Source organism: Elephas maximus, chromosome 24 (genome assembly GCF_024166365.1).
Source record: "Elephas maximus indicus isolate mEleMax1 chromosome 24, mEleMax1 primary haplotype, whole genome shotgun sequence".
NCBI classification, from domain to species: domain Eukaryota; kingdom Metazoa; phylum Chordata; class Mammalia; order Proboscidea; family Elephantidae; genus Elephas; species Elephas maximus.
Window position 1 is genome coordinate 5993302 of NC_064842.1, and position 16275 is coordinate 6009576.

Genomic DNA, 16275 nt, shown 5'->3' on the forward strand with positions numbered 1-16275 from the left:
TGTCTCTTTTGCCGTTTCTCTCCCCTCCTTCTCCCCAGTCCTCTATGGACAATATCATTAGAGAGTTAATAGAAGCACTGTGGTGGAACTTCCTGAACAACAAAAATGGCTGCCCTCAATAATTACCCAATTCCAAGGTAGCTCTCCTTTCCGAGTAGAATTTAGCAGCAATCTTCCTCTCCCAAAATTCATCCCCATCTCCCAGTGCCCTTTTCCAGATAAAGTACACTTACCGCACATGGAAACCGGCAAAATACCTCTGAGGCAAAAACGAAAGCAAGTAAAATATCATTCATTACAATTTCATGAATTCTGACTTTGTAACAAATATAGGTAGTTAAGCTGATTCCGTTAGATATAAATTGTTCAGTTATTACCGAAATTACTGTAATGATTCATATTAACAAGGTATGTGTTTATTTACAAATTATTGTAAGCAAGATTACACTACTTTAAAATGATAAACTATTTTTGTGCACCTTAAATACTCTGGAAACACCCATTAATATTTAAACAGCTGCTACATTCGCATCAGAAGAAACCAGGGAGATAATTTTATCTAACATTTATCTTACAGTTGAGGAATCTGGAAGTCAAAGAGGGGAAGGGCTTGGTGTAATCACTAAGGCAGGTCACTTAAAGATTTCTACTAAGCCATCTTCCACTAGTTTAGCCCAGGGGCAGTTCCAAAGCTGGACTCACAACTTTCTACCACACTGGTCAACGTTTTACACGACTTCAACCAGGCAAACGCTCTTAACTTCAGTCTCTGCGTTTGTAATATCGACATCATTTACCGTCCCCTTTTTACTCAATTTAGGAGATGTGTAACACACTGATTTGTAATGTGCAAAACAGTTTAGTTTTAGTAAAAATCTAAATATGATGAAAAAGTATTTAAGGAATATGAATCCACAAACAAAAAAAAAATGGAATTCTCAAATATATTATCATTATGTTAAAAAGTACTCGATATAAAGACAAACTATTTTTTAAGGAAAAGCACTGCTGGTCCATTTTTTTAGTGAACACCAACTATGATAATTATTGTCTTTAAATATGCTTTATTTCTACCTTAAAACTATTGAACCTACAGATAAAAAATAAATATTAATTGAAGCTGAGGCCGTTCTACAGTAAGCCACAGGGAAAATCCCTAAAATACAACATGAAAGAAAAAAAATGCATAAATTAAACTAGCAGAGTTCAAATGCCTCTACTTTTATGTATATTAAAGGCTTCTCATAATGAGCATGAGCAAAGGTTACCACAGAAAATCTTGGTAAGAATTATTTGGAGTGAAACAATGCCGAAATAAATGCCTGAGTTTTCCAGCACATTCCATAATTTCCTCACAAAAGCAAGAGACTCTCCAGATGGGTGAAGACTACAGAAAGTAGATGCAGATTGCCCTCCAAACAACTGCAGAGCCTGGGAGTTGTCAAACACAGCATCCTCATCTGTAGAAATCAACTGCTGTTAACAAGCATCGCTGACACTGGAAAGTCATTTCTCAAAGACATTAACAGAAGTACATTTTCTCTGCCGCTCAGCTTCCCGTGTTCCTCTTCTAATGTCACAGAACACAGACGTAAAGGGAAGTAGGCGTGGGAGTGGAGGAGGCATTAGTTCGGAGGATGGGGCAGCTGGTTGGTAACTACATCCAAAGGGGATTAAAAAAATCAAGACCAAGAAAAATTTCCCCTATGCATCCAAGGTTCCCATCATCACAAACTCTTCCACTGCCATCTCCTCCCCCACAAAAATTAAGGATTAATTTTGCCATGTAGGTCAAGGAAAAGAATGCTTGACCCTAATTATAATTGGATGCTATGGTAGCCAGATGTGTAATACACGAACATATGAAATAAGAATAAAAAGTTATGGACACATTCAAACAAATGTTTCAAGGGGAACGAAGATTTATTGCATAAATCTAATAGGAGAGATGTGTTGTGAACCATCTGCTAAGTGACTTATATAGCCCCATACATTAGCATCTGTTGTCATGTTTTCAAAGTACAGAATTTCAAAGCTGTGCTGACGAGTCTACTGAATGCAATGAGTTAGTAACGGGTTGGGTGGGGGGGAACCCAAAGAAAAAGCTTACTTGACCTCTAAATAAAATTCTATACGGTGTTCTAGAAGTTAGCATGAGCCCTCTCCACATCATAAATGAAAGGTATCAGTGGCTTTCCCCAGGTTACCCAGATGATGGTGGCCAAGTCAGGACTTTGTACTATAAACTCCTTGATCTCTTTACTTTCTCAGACTGCTTCTAGGCTTTGAATCAGAATGCAACCAGTACGGCTGACCTGACTGCTCCTGAACTAGATGTAAGCTCCTTGAGGCGCGAGATTAAAGATTTCAAGTTCCTGCCACAGTGCCTCTCTCAAGAGAACACTAGAAGCTTGTTGAATGAATTAATGAAGGAAGGAACATCAAGCAATTCCTAGTGTGTAGAATGTATTCAGGGGTCCCTTGGTGGCACAAACAGTTGAATGCTGGACTACTAACCAAAAGGTTGTGGATTCAAACCCACCCAAAGATGCCATGGAAGTAAGGTTTGGTGATCTGCTTCCGAAAGGTCACAAGCCTTGAAAATCCTATGGAGCAGCGTTCTAGTCTACACATGTGGGGTTGCCATGAGTTGGAATCAACTGAAAGGCAACTAAGAAGAGAATGTACTCAGCAATGTGACAGGTACTGGAGCAGATAACCAAATAAGACTATCCAAATGGAAAGAGCAAAGTACCTAAAGCTAGTAAGTTATTCAGAGGGAAATATAAAGCCTGAATACTAGAGTCGTCACGATGCTCACAGAGGTGGGGGTAGAAAGTGGACTTTAAATACAAAGAAATAAAGTGTAGGCAAAATAATAAATCTTTTTTTTTAAATAGCATTTACAATGATACCAGTAAAATTAAGAATATATTTGTTCTACTTTAATTTCTAAAATTACATAAGAAATCTAATCGTTTTCACTCTCTGCCAGCCGCTGAAGAGTTCAAGAGGCAAAACATGTCTTAATATTTTTAGAGTCACAATTTTGAAATTATTGCCCAAATAAAAATAACGCAATTTAAATCATAAGCCGATATTGACTGAGAAGTAGACTTGGTGGCACAAAGGTTAAGCATGCGGCTGCTAACCAAAAGGTTGACGGTTCAAACCCACCCAGTGGGTCACTGGGAGAAAGACCCGGTGATCTGATTCATGAAGATTACAGCCTAGAGAACCCTACAGGGCAGTTCTACTCTGTCACCTGGGGTCGCCGTGAGTCGGAATTGACTTGAAGGCACCCAGCAACAACATGCTGACTGAGAGTTAACTCCTTCCTTGTTTAAATTCTGTTGAGTACCAACAACACGTTGCACACCCAGAGGCGGGCTAAATCTTTGTAAGCAGGGTTTGCTCCTGAAATGCACGCTCGATGTGATTGCCCAGGATGCACTTGCTGGAAAAATAAATAAACAAATAAAGCTTAGGTATGACGGTTTCAGAAAGAGGAGTCAGTAGTGACTAGAGCTGCAAGGGAGGAATTCTATTGCTTGAATGTGGCCACGAAGCTTGAGCTTAACCTTGCGGAGTGGTCAAAAAGGCATAGTTCTGTGCCCGTTGTATCCGGGTTCTTTTCTATCAGGCATGCATGCCTCCCTGCTCTCAGCACCAGGTTCCTGCCACACCAGGCTTCATCAAAGGCAGGTAGAACAGCCAACTAGCTGCTTCTCTCCACCTAATCCATCCCCAGTGGTAGGACCACAAAGAAGATTCAGTGGCGTGTCTGTCAGGGCAGTCAGTTCCAGGTAGTTACCATGAAGAATATCACTGCAAATGAGGATCAATGTCCAACACCACTTCGGAATAGTAATTCCTTCATTCTTATTCAAATCTGGCAGGCAAGATAATATAACTTGATCTGAATGGGCCATGTGATTCTGATGGCGTCCTGCTAATGGGCTGTTCACTTAATTTATGTAATTTTAAAAAATTAAATAGTCATATTTTAAATCCCCACTGCAGTCCTTCAGATCGAAAGCACACATTTAAAAGTTACAGTGTCTTTATAAATCAGCGTTACCTAACTTCTTACCTTGTTGACCATGCTCTCCTGAAGTTCTAGGGTTTCTGGGCTCCCCTTTTGGCTGCTGAGGGAATAGTCCACAGTCCCATCAGCAAGTTGCTTAATGCTCTGTGGTGGGAGACCAAGTTTGTCCATTTGGTTTTAGACTAAAACAGAAATCTGTTCCTTTATGAACATAATCAGTAACCAGCATGCTGGTTACAGACATATTTGCAAAGAAGACTTTCATAGAAGGGCAAATGCCATGTGCAAAAGCAAAAGAAATAACGCTGGATAAGCAAATACACGATTCTGGAAAAATGTATCTCAATTCATGAAACGTTTATTGAGAGCCTACTATATGTTCAAGTCATTGTGTGAGCTTCTTCTGGTAACTTTATCTTTGTTTTAAAATCAGTTCATTTAACCTGGTCTGTGTGCATAGTGGAGTCCCTGGATGGTGCAAATGGTTCAAACACTTGGCTGCTAACCACAGGGTTAAAAGTTGGAGTGCACCCAGAGGCACCTCAGAAGAAACGGCTGGTTGGTGACCCACATCTGAAAAATCAACCACTGAAAATCCTATGGAGCTCAGTTCTCCTTTGACAAACATGGGGTCTTCATGAGTTGGAGTCAACTCTAAGACTACTGATTTTTTTTTTTTTTTTAATGTGTATAGTGGCTGCCCATACCTGCTTCTGGCTTCCCTTGGGTTCAAGTTTTAGAACAACCATGCCTGCGAAGGAGAGACTTCTCAGAGGCACTAAAAACTTCTCATCAGCTGCTGAAAGTTTTGCTTTGAGGATTCTTTAGTACATGGAGCTGTTTTTCTCAGATACAGGTGAGAACCCTCCTCTCTGGGACCTCCATCAAGGATTAGAACAGAGATATAGATGTTATGTGTCATTTAGAACACGTCTAACAGGACTTTCTGTGCTTTGTGTTTGGGATTCTGATCTAATTGCAGTCAGGTCTGCAGCTGCTTTACTGTGATTTATAAAGAATTACCTTATAAATTAACTAAATACAGTACAGCATCAAATAAAGGGGCTGGCCAGCACACTGCACAGATTTTACACCTTGTTCATTTTAGTTTTGTTTTCTGTTTTTGCTTTTGAAATGCAGGGAATAAGATGAAGTCAAATGAATTTTGAATTCATCTCATCCCTCCCTCTCAGCTCTTACCGGGTCCCTCAAAGGGAAGAAAAATCAATCACTACATTCGGAATTCCCACGATTCCAAGTGGGAGGAGAAAAATGGCTCAGATGACTTATGGTTGACAGCAGATTTCAGGAGGGCAACAGAATACAGCAGAAAGAGAAAAGAAAAGAAGAGCTTTGAATTCACTCAGTAGTCACGTTATCTTGTTAAAGATTCTTTGTCAAAATGGTATATCCTAGGTCAGGTCTTCTTCGTTTCATTCAAATGTATGTGTGTATGTATAATTTGTATGTGTTCATTTAATATAAAAAATGTAACATATATACCATCTACATACTATGCAAACATCTATAGTATATTGTTGTTAGGTGCCATTAAGTCGATTCAGCTCATAGGGACCCCATGTGACAGAGTAGAGCTACCTCATGGGGTTTTCTAGACTGTAATCTTTACAGGAGCAGATTGTCAGGTCTTTTCTCCCATGGAGCCACTGGGTGAGTTCAAACCACTAACTTTTTGGTCAGCAGTTGAAGGCTTAGCAGTTGCATCACCAGGGCTCCTTATATAGTATATAGTATTATGATGTATCTATATGTGTGTGTGTATGTGTGTATATATACATTCAGCAGCGTGAATCCACCATGTGCTCCTTGGAAACCCTAAGGGGCAGTTCTACTCTGTCCTGTAGGGTCACTGTGAGTCAGAATTGACTCAACAGCAATGAGTTTGGTTTGGTTTATATATATATATATTTCACTAAAAAAAAAAATCCATTGCCATTGAGTTGATTCCAACTCATAGCGACCCCATAGGATGGTGTAGAACTGTCCCACAGGGTTTCTAAAGAGTGGCTGGTGGATTCAAACTGCCAACCTTTTGGTTAGTAGCTGTAGCTTGGCATAGCTCTTAACCACCGTGCCACCAGGGCTCCATATACTGCACTGGTATATAAATATGTGTGTGTGTACTGCATGTATAGAACGATGAGACAGGGTGCCTCAGATTTGCTTCCAAGATTGTCAGGAGAGGGGAAGGTAGGGTGGGGGCTGCTGAAGAGAAGGGGAGTGCGTGGAACCACTAACCACAGTAGCTCCATTGTATCTATTGTATAAATTAGAGTCCAAAGTTAGATTTGGTTTGGCAAAAGGCTCCTACCGCCTCACTATTTATTCAATCAAATTTTTCACAGCTCCGCAAAGGTACAGAGTCCTTCAGATAGACTGGTGTCCACATGGCCCTCCTCTTCAACCTCTGGTAAAAAAAAAAACTATGTTTATTGCCAATTCTGTTTCTTCCCACCCATCCAATTACTAGTCACTCTGTAGGCCAAACTCAGCCCCACTCCCACAGAAACGGCTTCCTAGAGACTCTAGCCTATAACCATCTTTCTCCATTTCCTTAACTCTTTGTATGTATTTCACTTTTTAATTAACATTATTAGTTTCTGAAGGTATTTCCCATGTTTTCTATTTCGCTTTTACCTTTGAGCTGCCATACTCAGCCTAGCTGGACAATCTCTGGGTTTCAATGTCCCTTGAGTATGAACACCTAGCTAATCAGCACTAGAATCCTTTGCCCCCATCCCCACTCCAGTTAGTCTGAGCTATATTCACACTCCTTTTTACACGTTCAGTGGAGGTAATCCACTGTCTCATGTTTATGGTGCAATCTGGAGCCCGAACAGGGAATTGTCCCTCCTTCCTCCTTATACCTTGTAGAGCCCTGGTGGCACAGTGGTTAAGAGCTCAGGCTGCTAACTAAAAGGCTGGCATTTCAAATCCACCAACCACTCCTTTGAAATCCTATAGGGCAGTTCTACTCTGTCCTGTAGGGTTGCTATGAGTTGGAATTGTCTGGACAGCAATGAGTTTAGTTTAGTTTAGTTTCGTTTTGTGTTTTTAATACCTCACTGAAAGGTCCCTGGGTGGTGCAAACAGATTGTGCTTGACTGCTAATCTAAAGGTTAGCAGGTTGAACTCATCTAGCAGAGCCATGTAAGAAAGGCCTGGCCATCCACTTCTATATAGGAGTCTTCCTGTACTGCCTGACTTAGGGTCGCTATGAATCAGAATCAGCTAGACAGGAAAGGATTTCTATGTGTGTGAAACCCTGGTGGCGTAGTGGTTAAGAGGTCAGCTGTTAATCAAAAGGTCGGCAGTTCGAGTCTACCAGGCGTTCCTTGAAAATCCTATGGGGCAGTTCTGCTCTGTCCTATAGGGTCGCTATGAGTTGGAATCAACTCAACGGCAATGGGTTTGGCTTTTGTTTGGGTATATAGATATAAATTTAGTTATATATACAAATTCAATTATATATATGTACGTATATAAATTTATATACCTACATTTCTGCCACTTTCCTTTGGACGCTCATTTTTCCTCTCTGAATGCACAAGAAGGTGCTCATCCTCACTAAGCTGAATTAAAAGATACACCTCACTAAACGGGCTCATCTCCCCACAGACCTTTCATATGGAAAGAATAGGAAACATTCTCTCAAAGCTACATGTAGAAACATGTTTTCCCGTTTAGAAATGTTGGCTTTCAGTCTCACTGATAAAGAGGAGCTAACTCTCAGATGCTGTGAGGTACTATTTACTCTCAGCATTCCTAACTATGGTAGCTTCTCTGCCTGATTGGTTACAGAAGACAACACAATTTGTAATTGATTTTTTTTTAACCACTAAACGACGAATTTTGTCTTCCAAAAAAAGCTCTAGGGTTTATTAACTGTGCAATCACAATTTGCTGGGGTCCTTTCATCAAATTAGGCCTGCAACAATGCAATTTTTCCTTTATTTTACTTCTATTTCAAGCAGGGCTTTCCACCTTCGCTCTTTTTAAGACAGCAGTTGTTCTGCCGCTTATTTAGGTGTTTTTCTCTTGGCTACAATTTGTTATTACACCTGTGGAAGTTTTTTAACCCCATTCGGGGCTTCCTTTTCCTTATTTCCTATTTCCTAAAGCTTCATAAAATATGTTCTCTCCAAACTGTAGCACCCACTGGCTCTTCAAAGGAATATGCTCTGTTGTGCTTTAGAAAAGAATTTCTGTTTAGGAATAATTCACTAAATCAACTTGAATATTGGTTTGTTTCTTCATTTCTTCCATACATAGCTCTATTAGAGCAAGCTTCAATTAAAAAGCTACAGTATTAAAATGTCCTTTTTTCTTAAGTGTTCATTTCCTCCAACATGCCAGCAAGGTAAATCTGCTATATTTTACGTTTCACTTACAGTACAATGGGGTTCATATTTTCATCAATACTTATACAAAAATTTGCTTCTACAGAATCAAAGAAGTGTTCTTCATCTAGTTCCTAGCACCCAACTTAACTCGTGTCCCTCAAAGGAACAGCCTATATCCCAAACAGCAAATGAGTGCGAGAATGGAAATCCAGAAATAGAGCCCTATGATCAATAGAGGTGGCTGAGAAAGTGTTTGCATTCTCAGGGGCAGAGCTCACTGTGTCTCTGAGTGGATCAGAGATATGATCCCCGGCCACTGTGAATGGAATGGAAACTGGATGCCATCAGAGGGAGATACAAGTACTAATGCGGTGAGGTAATGTGGCAAAGAATAGAAGAGTCGAAGAATGAAATGCCACCCCAAGGGATCTTAAAATAAGCCCAGGCCTGCATCCCAACCCTCAGAAGAAGGAGAAAAGGCACAAGACAGAATTTCTGTGTTTAAAACCCTTGGAAAAGGGGAGAAGAACAGACTTCTGCTTCCTCTGACTATCAACCGAAGTTATACCCTGAGTGGTTATAGAGTTATCTCAGCACGTTTTCCCAGGAATATAACAAGCGAAAGATCGCTGACATCTTTCTCGTTTGGTGGGAGTGGGGTCAAAACGCTGACTCTCCTCACTTCCAGACACCCAGCAGAGAAGGCTCAGGCACATGCCCTGACTGGACATTTCTAACGAGGTTGCTGAAGCACAAATTTCAAGCCCAAATGCCTGGGACGTGGTTAACATAGAGGTTTTTTGCACATGCTAGGCGCACTGCAGAGGCCTTTGTTTTTGCAGAGAGCAATTCAGCAGTCTGTCAATCAAAGGTCCTGAGGTTCACAGACCATGGACGCCCACTTCTGACCTTGCCGGGCCACCAAGACAAGGAGGATAGACAATGGCTGACAGTGGTAATCTCCCCCCAACCAATAAAATAGAGTGAAATGAAATTATTTCTAAAAGTAATTTCTCCACTCTTGCCTTCCTTGTAAATCCATTGTGCACCATCCGATGATTGCACCTAAATCCCCAAGAGCATAAAGCAAAAAGGGCACTTTGTGGCTGCTCCTCTTAGAAGGTTTCCCTGAAGCAGGTATTTCTAGTTTTTTTTTTTTTTTGACATTTGTTTCCTTTCTTAGCAGTACTTCCCACTGGGCAGGACATCTCCTTGGCCTTTGCTTTCTTAGTAAGTCTGCTCTCAATAAATCACCAGTTAGTTCTAGGTGAACTTACGCGAATTATTCAGTCTAATAATTGTTTTTATTGTGAATGGGAAATGGAGGAAAAGATGGAAAGCCCCTTCTCATTTACTTTAGGGCAGGACTGAAAACGTTAGAGGAAATTCCATATGGAGACAGCATGGCAAAGAGATGGCATAAAGTCAACTTTATCTCCATGGTAAGGGCTAGAAAGAAAGTGAGTTCACTTTTGATTTGGGAAGTTTTACAAAAGTCTATTTCATCTTTCCTTTGTGAACTTTAGTAGATTAGGTCTAAAAACTTTTATTGAATTTCAACCTTGAGCTATGAGCTGTTGTTAGATGCCAGTGAGTCAGTTTTGACTCATAGTGACCTTGTGTACAACAGAACAAAACACTGCCCAGTTCTGTGACATTCTCACAATCATTGACATGTTTGAGCACATTGTTGCAGGCACTGTGTCAATCCATCTCGTTGAGGGTCTTCTTTTTTGCTAACCCTTTACTTTACTAAGCATGATGTCCTTCTACAGGAACTGGTCTTTTCTGATAAGATGTCCCAAGTACGTGAGATGAAGTCTTGCCATCCTCCCTTCTAAGGGGCATTCTGGCTGTACTTCTTCCAAGACACATCTGTTCGTTCTTTTGTCATTACATGGTGTATTCAATATTCTTTGCCAACACCATAATTCAAAGGCATCAATTCCTCTTCAGTCTTTTTTATTCCTTGTCCAGATTTTGCATGCTTATGAGGCGATTGAAAACACCATGGTTTGGCTGAGGTGCACCTTAGTCCGCAAAGTGACACCTTTGCTTTTTAACACTTCAAGGAGGTCTTTCATAGCAAATCTGCCTAACGCAATATTCATTTGATTTCTTGACTGCTACTCCCATGGGTGTTGATTGTGAGTCGAAGTAAAATGAAACCCTTGACAACTTTAACCTTTTCTCTGTTTATCATGATGTTGCTCGTTGGTCCAGTTGTGAGGATTTTTGTTTTCTTTATGTTGAGGTGTAATCCAGACTGAAGGCTGTGGTCTTTGATCTTCATCAGTAAGTGCTTCACATCCTCTTGACTTTCAGCAAGCAAGGTCACATCATCTATATAACAAAGGTTGTTAACGAGTCTTTCTCCAATCCTGATGCCCTGTTCTTCTTCATATAGTCCAGCTTTTCCGATCTGCTCAGCATACAGATTAAATAGGTATGGTGAAAGGATACAAACCTGATGCACACCTTTTTAATTAAAAAAAAAAGGCAGTATACCCCTGTTTTGTTGGAATGGCTGCCTGTTGGTGTACGTACAGGTTTCATGTGAGGATGATTAAGTGTTGTGGAATTCCCATTCTTCGTAATGTTGTCCATAATTTGTTATGATCTACAGACAAATGCCTTTGCATAGTCAATAAAACACAGGCAAACGTATTTCTAGTATTGTCTGCTTTCAGCCAAGATCCACCTGACATCAGCAATGATATCCCTCATTCCACGTTCTCTTCTGAATCTGGCTTGAACTTACGGCAGTTCTCTGCTGATGTACTGCTGCAACCTGTTTTGAATTATTGTCAGCAAAATTTTACTTGCATGTGATATTAACGATATTGTTCAATAATTTCTGCATTCCCTTTGAAATGGGCACAAATATGGATCTCTTCCAGTCAGTTGGCCAGGTAGGTAACTGCCTTCCAAACTTCTTGGTGTAAGTGAGTGAGCACGTCCAGCGCTGCCTCCGTTTGTTGAAACATCTCAGTTGGTATTCCATCAATTCCTTGAGCCCTGCTTTTCACCAATGCCTTCAGTGCACCTTGAATTTCTTCTTTCAGTATACCATCAGTTCTTGATCATATGCTACCTCCTGAAACGGCTGAATGTTGACTGATTCTTTTTCATCTTTCTTCCATTCAGTTTAGCTATTGTACGTTCAAGTGCAAGTTTCAGAGTCTCTTCTGACATCCATTTTGGTCTTTTTCTTTCTTGTCTTTTTAATGAATTTTTGCCTTCTTCATGTATGATGTCCTTGTTGTCATCCCACAGCGGGTGTGGTCTTCAGTCATTAGGGTTCAGTGCATCAAATGTATTCTTGAGATGGTCTCTGAATTCAGGTGGGCTATAAACCCATTCCAAACCCATTGGCATCTAGTCGATTACGACTCATAACAATCTTTTAGAACAGAGCAGAACTGCCCCATAGAGTTTCCAAGGAGCATGTGGTGGATTTGAACTGCCGACTTTTTGGTTAGCAGCCGTAGCTCTTAACAGCTATGCCACCAGGGTTTCCAAGTGGGATATACTCAAGGTAATATTTTGGTTCTCGTAGACTTCTTTTAATTTTCTTCAGCTTCAACTTGAACTTACATATGAGCAATTGATGGTCTGTTCTGCAGTCTGCCCCTGGCCTTTTCTGACTTGATATCATCATGGGTGATATCGAGCTTCTCTATCGTTTCTTTCCACAGATGTAGTCGATTTGATTCTTGTGTATTCTATCTGGCAAGGTCCATGTGTATAGTTGCCATTTATGTTGTTGAAAAAAGTTATTTCCAATGAATGGGCAGTTGGTCTTGCAAAAGTCTATCATGTGACCTCTGGTGTTGTTTCTATGACCAAGACCATATTTTTCAACTACTGATTCTTCTTTCCAACTTTTGCAATCCAATCATTAGTAATTATCAATGCATCTTGACTGCATGTTTGATCAATTTCAGACTACAGAAGTTAGTAACAATCTTTGATTTCCTCATCTTTGGCCTTAGCAGTTGGTTTGTAAATTTGAATAATAATATTAACTGGTCTTCCTCATAGATGTATGAATATTATCCTAACACTGACAACAGTGTACTTCGAGCTAGATCTTGAAATGCTCCTTTTAACAATGAACATGATATCATTCCTCTTCAATTAGTCATTCCTGGCATAGTAGACCATATGACTGTCTGATTCAAAATGGCCAATACTAGTCCATTTCAGCTCACTAATGCCTAAAGATATCGATCATCAAGCATTCCATTTCATTTTTGACAACTTCCCATTTTCCTAAATTCATACTTTGCATATTCCATGTTCTGATTATTAACAGAAGTTAATAAAATTTTGAGTTCTGCCACATCAGCAAATAAAGGTCCTGAAAGCTTGACTCTATCCACGTCATTAAGGTTGACTCTACTTTAAGGAGGCAGCTCTTCCCCAGTCACCTTTTGAGTGCCTTCCAACCTGAGCGGCTCATCTTCTGGCACTATATCAGACAACGTTCCACTGCTATTCACAAGGTTTTCACTGGTCATTTTTTTCAGAAGTAGGTTGCCAGGTCCTTCTTCCTAGCCTGTCTTAGCCTGGAAGGCCTGCTGAAACTAGTCCATCCTGGGTAACCCTGTTGGTATTTGAAACACTGCTGGCATAGCTTCCAGCATCACAGCAACATGTAAGCCACCCCAGTATGACAAACTGACAGATGAGTGGTGGAGCTACGAGCTAGAGATGCAAAAATGAGTGATACACAATTCCAGCCTCATCGTTCTGAAGTGCATGATCTAGAGGGGAAATTACACACCTAATTGTGATATAATATGGCAAGTGCAATGGAAAAGCTATGAACTGATGAAAGGTCTTCAATTCATCTAGAGGGAGCATGATGAGCAGAGTCAGGGAATCTCAAGAAGGAAGAACAGGATTCAATAATACCTGAATTAATGCTCTGTACTTTTTTTTTTTAATTCGTGGACAATAAGCAAGTCATAGTAAGTGTCTCTATGCCCCTATTTACCACACACTAGAAGGACAGAGCTAAAACACACAGCCTCTCTGCTGCCACAGATTTGCAAGTTTTTGTTTTAATTATGCCTGTTACTAAAATGTGGCCCATGTAAGGGCCATCCTAGTGAAACATCATGGTAGCGTTGAGATTTAAAATCACTTCTCAACAGAAACTGTGAAATACCCAAAACACAGGCCCTATGCAGTGGTTAAGCATCCAGCGGCTAACTAAAAGTTCAACAGTTTGAATCCACCAGCTGGTCCTTGGAAATCCTATGGGGCAGTTCTACTTTGTCCTATAGGGTCACTATGAGTCAGAATTTACTCAGCAGCAACAGGTTTAGGCCTTGAGCATATTGATATAATAGGGTCCTAAAACAAAATGTTGCTATTTGTCAGGCTGGCTTTAATTATTTGTACCAGATGTATAGGGCATGTATGTAGCCAATTATAGTATTGTGTGAAGCATTGAAAAAAGAAAGCATTGGATGCAGACTACCTCCTTATACCTCCTTTTACCCATCCAGCTCCATTTTCACGCCCTGCAAGCACACCAAATTCAGCAGAGTAATATATATATCGTGGACATTGAGATACCTTTAGGCACTTTTTTGTCATATCTTTGATGCATATATTAAATTATATGCAACTTCCTATCCTTGCTTAAACCATAACACTAAAAACTGGAATCATGTGACTCTACCACTCTCTTGTAGGGCTGAAATAACAAAATCGGGGCTCTACAGTGAATTCTTAGGGAGCAATTCCAGGATATAGAAGAACGTACACTGCTAACCATATCCCCTGACTGCCCCGACCTTAAAAGTGCACAGCTGGACACATGGCTGTATCAACTCAAGAAAGATGGTCCTTGGTATAAAAATCCTACCTGCAGTAGTCTCTCGTTGACCAAATCAACATAGAAACATGAATCCAGTTTTTAAAATGTATATATATGTATGTATAGGTGTGTACACACACACACGCACACACTCAGTTGTGCATGTGACCACCCTATAGCACTGCTTCTTTTCCATGTCTGTATCCGAAGTATGCAAAACAGCACCCTTACCCCTCCCACTGCTAAACCTCAGAGTAATAACTTCTAGGAAAGAAGAAATAATAGAGAATGATTACACAATCTTATTTGGGCAAAAAGCTACCATATGGGTATCAAGGCCAAAAATATGGATTTCAAGATAAAACATATGGATGCCCATATGGAAAAAAAGGTTTCCTGGCCGGAAACTCCGCTGTTGCATTTTTTATGCCTATACGTATGGTACAGATTTCCCCTTCTGCCAAACGACGCTGTCTGCCGACAGATTATAATGTTATAAATTCACATGCAGATTTCACAGAACGCTCTGCTGTTATCATCTTTATTAGTATTTTTCTTCTCTTAAAATCCGTTTCATCACTTAATAGCTCAAGTAACGGATTTTTAGTAAAATGGAGAGTCTTATTACAATCAGTCTTGTTGCTCACTCTCGCCTTCATGCTCAACTAATGAAACTTTATTTTTCTCTGTAACCTCAACAAGAAAACCCTTTCCTTCACACACATACACACACATGCACACACACGTGCACTTAGGTTCTTGGAGAACAAGCCTGACTCTGCCTTGAGTAGCCACCCCAACCTGGGCAATGAACACCTGTGTGTACTTCTTCACATTATATTCCGGAAGGGACACATGCCATGAAGTTGGAAAAAGGCAAGTCAATTCAGAGATCCATCCCAATAGATTTTCCATCCTAGTATTAGTTTTCGTCCACAGAAACTTTTTTAGGGGGCAGAGAAAAGGAGATATCGGAAAAAGAGGAGATCTTAAGGAAAACTAATAATGCCTTAGTTCTGTGTCTGCTTTTAGTCAGCGAGTTCTTTGTGAGCAGACATTTAACTTGGAAGTTACCCTCTAATTCACAAATGACACATCCTTTACTGAAAAACTTCTAGTGTGACTCTCATGCCATTCAGATACCTAGAGTTTAACTTTTGACCAATCAATAGAATACTTTAGGGACATATATTAGGGGTGACCACCAACAAAAAGACCCTCTCACTTGAGGTCTGTTTATTTTGCAATGTATGAAAGGAAAGGGCATACTTCCTGATTTTCACCCCTTGGATCCCCAGACTTCAAGTGAGAACATTGCCTTGTGTCCTGAAGATTTCCTAAGGAGTTTATAAAACATTTTACGCTATCTCTACCTATTTAACAGAGATCATATTAAAATGTTTAGTTGTGGTATTTAAAGGTGTGAGGCAATATTTCAATTTCTTCTATTCTCTAAGCTAAAATGGATGTTGGGGATTCAGGGGTCAAAGAGGAACTGAGATTCTGCAAACTGAATCTGCTGGACTACTTTTGAACCAATTTGTACCAGCGGTACAGAAGGCAAAGAATAAAAGGAGAATTAAATCCAGTGGAAGGGTGAAGCAGTAGCAAGCTGATCTGTAGCAACAAACACTGCACCGTCCTGACATGATGTCACAACGTTCAGCTATCGCAGCGATTACAGCCAGTGCATCTAAATTATTAAATCAGCCTCTCCACCATCCACCCTCTTCGTACCTCCAGGACCAGAATCAAAGCCCAGCTCCTTCTCCCACTCTTTGTGTTCTTATTATGTGATAGCCTCACCGACCAAACAAACCTCACTTTACAGTGATTTTCTCCAAATAAAGGTTAGAGGTATTACCCATGAACTGTTTTCAGTTTCAGCCTATAAGAATAAAGTCCAAATTCCTTAGCTGAACATTTAAGGATACTCACAGTCTGGTCTTAACCTACCCCTCTAAATGGATTTTCTACGGTGTCCCCTGATATAAACCACGCACAATAAACAATTTGCAGTTTCCCTATAT

General features: G+C 40.2%; 1 protein-coding gene across 14 annotated transcripts in view; it reads right to left on the reverse strand.

Annotated features, from left to right (window-relative positions):
• ESRRG (estrogen related receptor gamma) overlaps positions 1–16275 on the reverse strand; it is a 724179-nt gene that overhangs the window by 434851 nt on the left and 273053 nt on the right. The window lies entirely within an intron of this gene.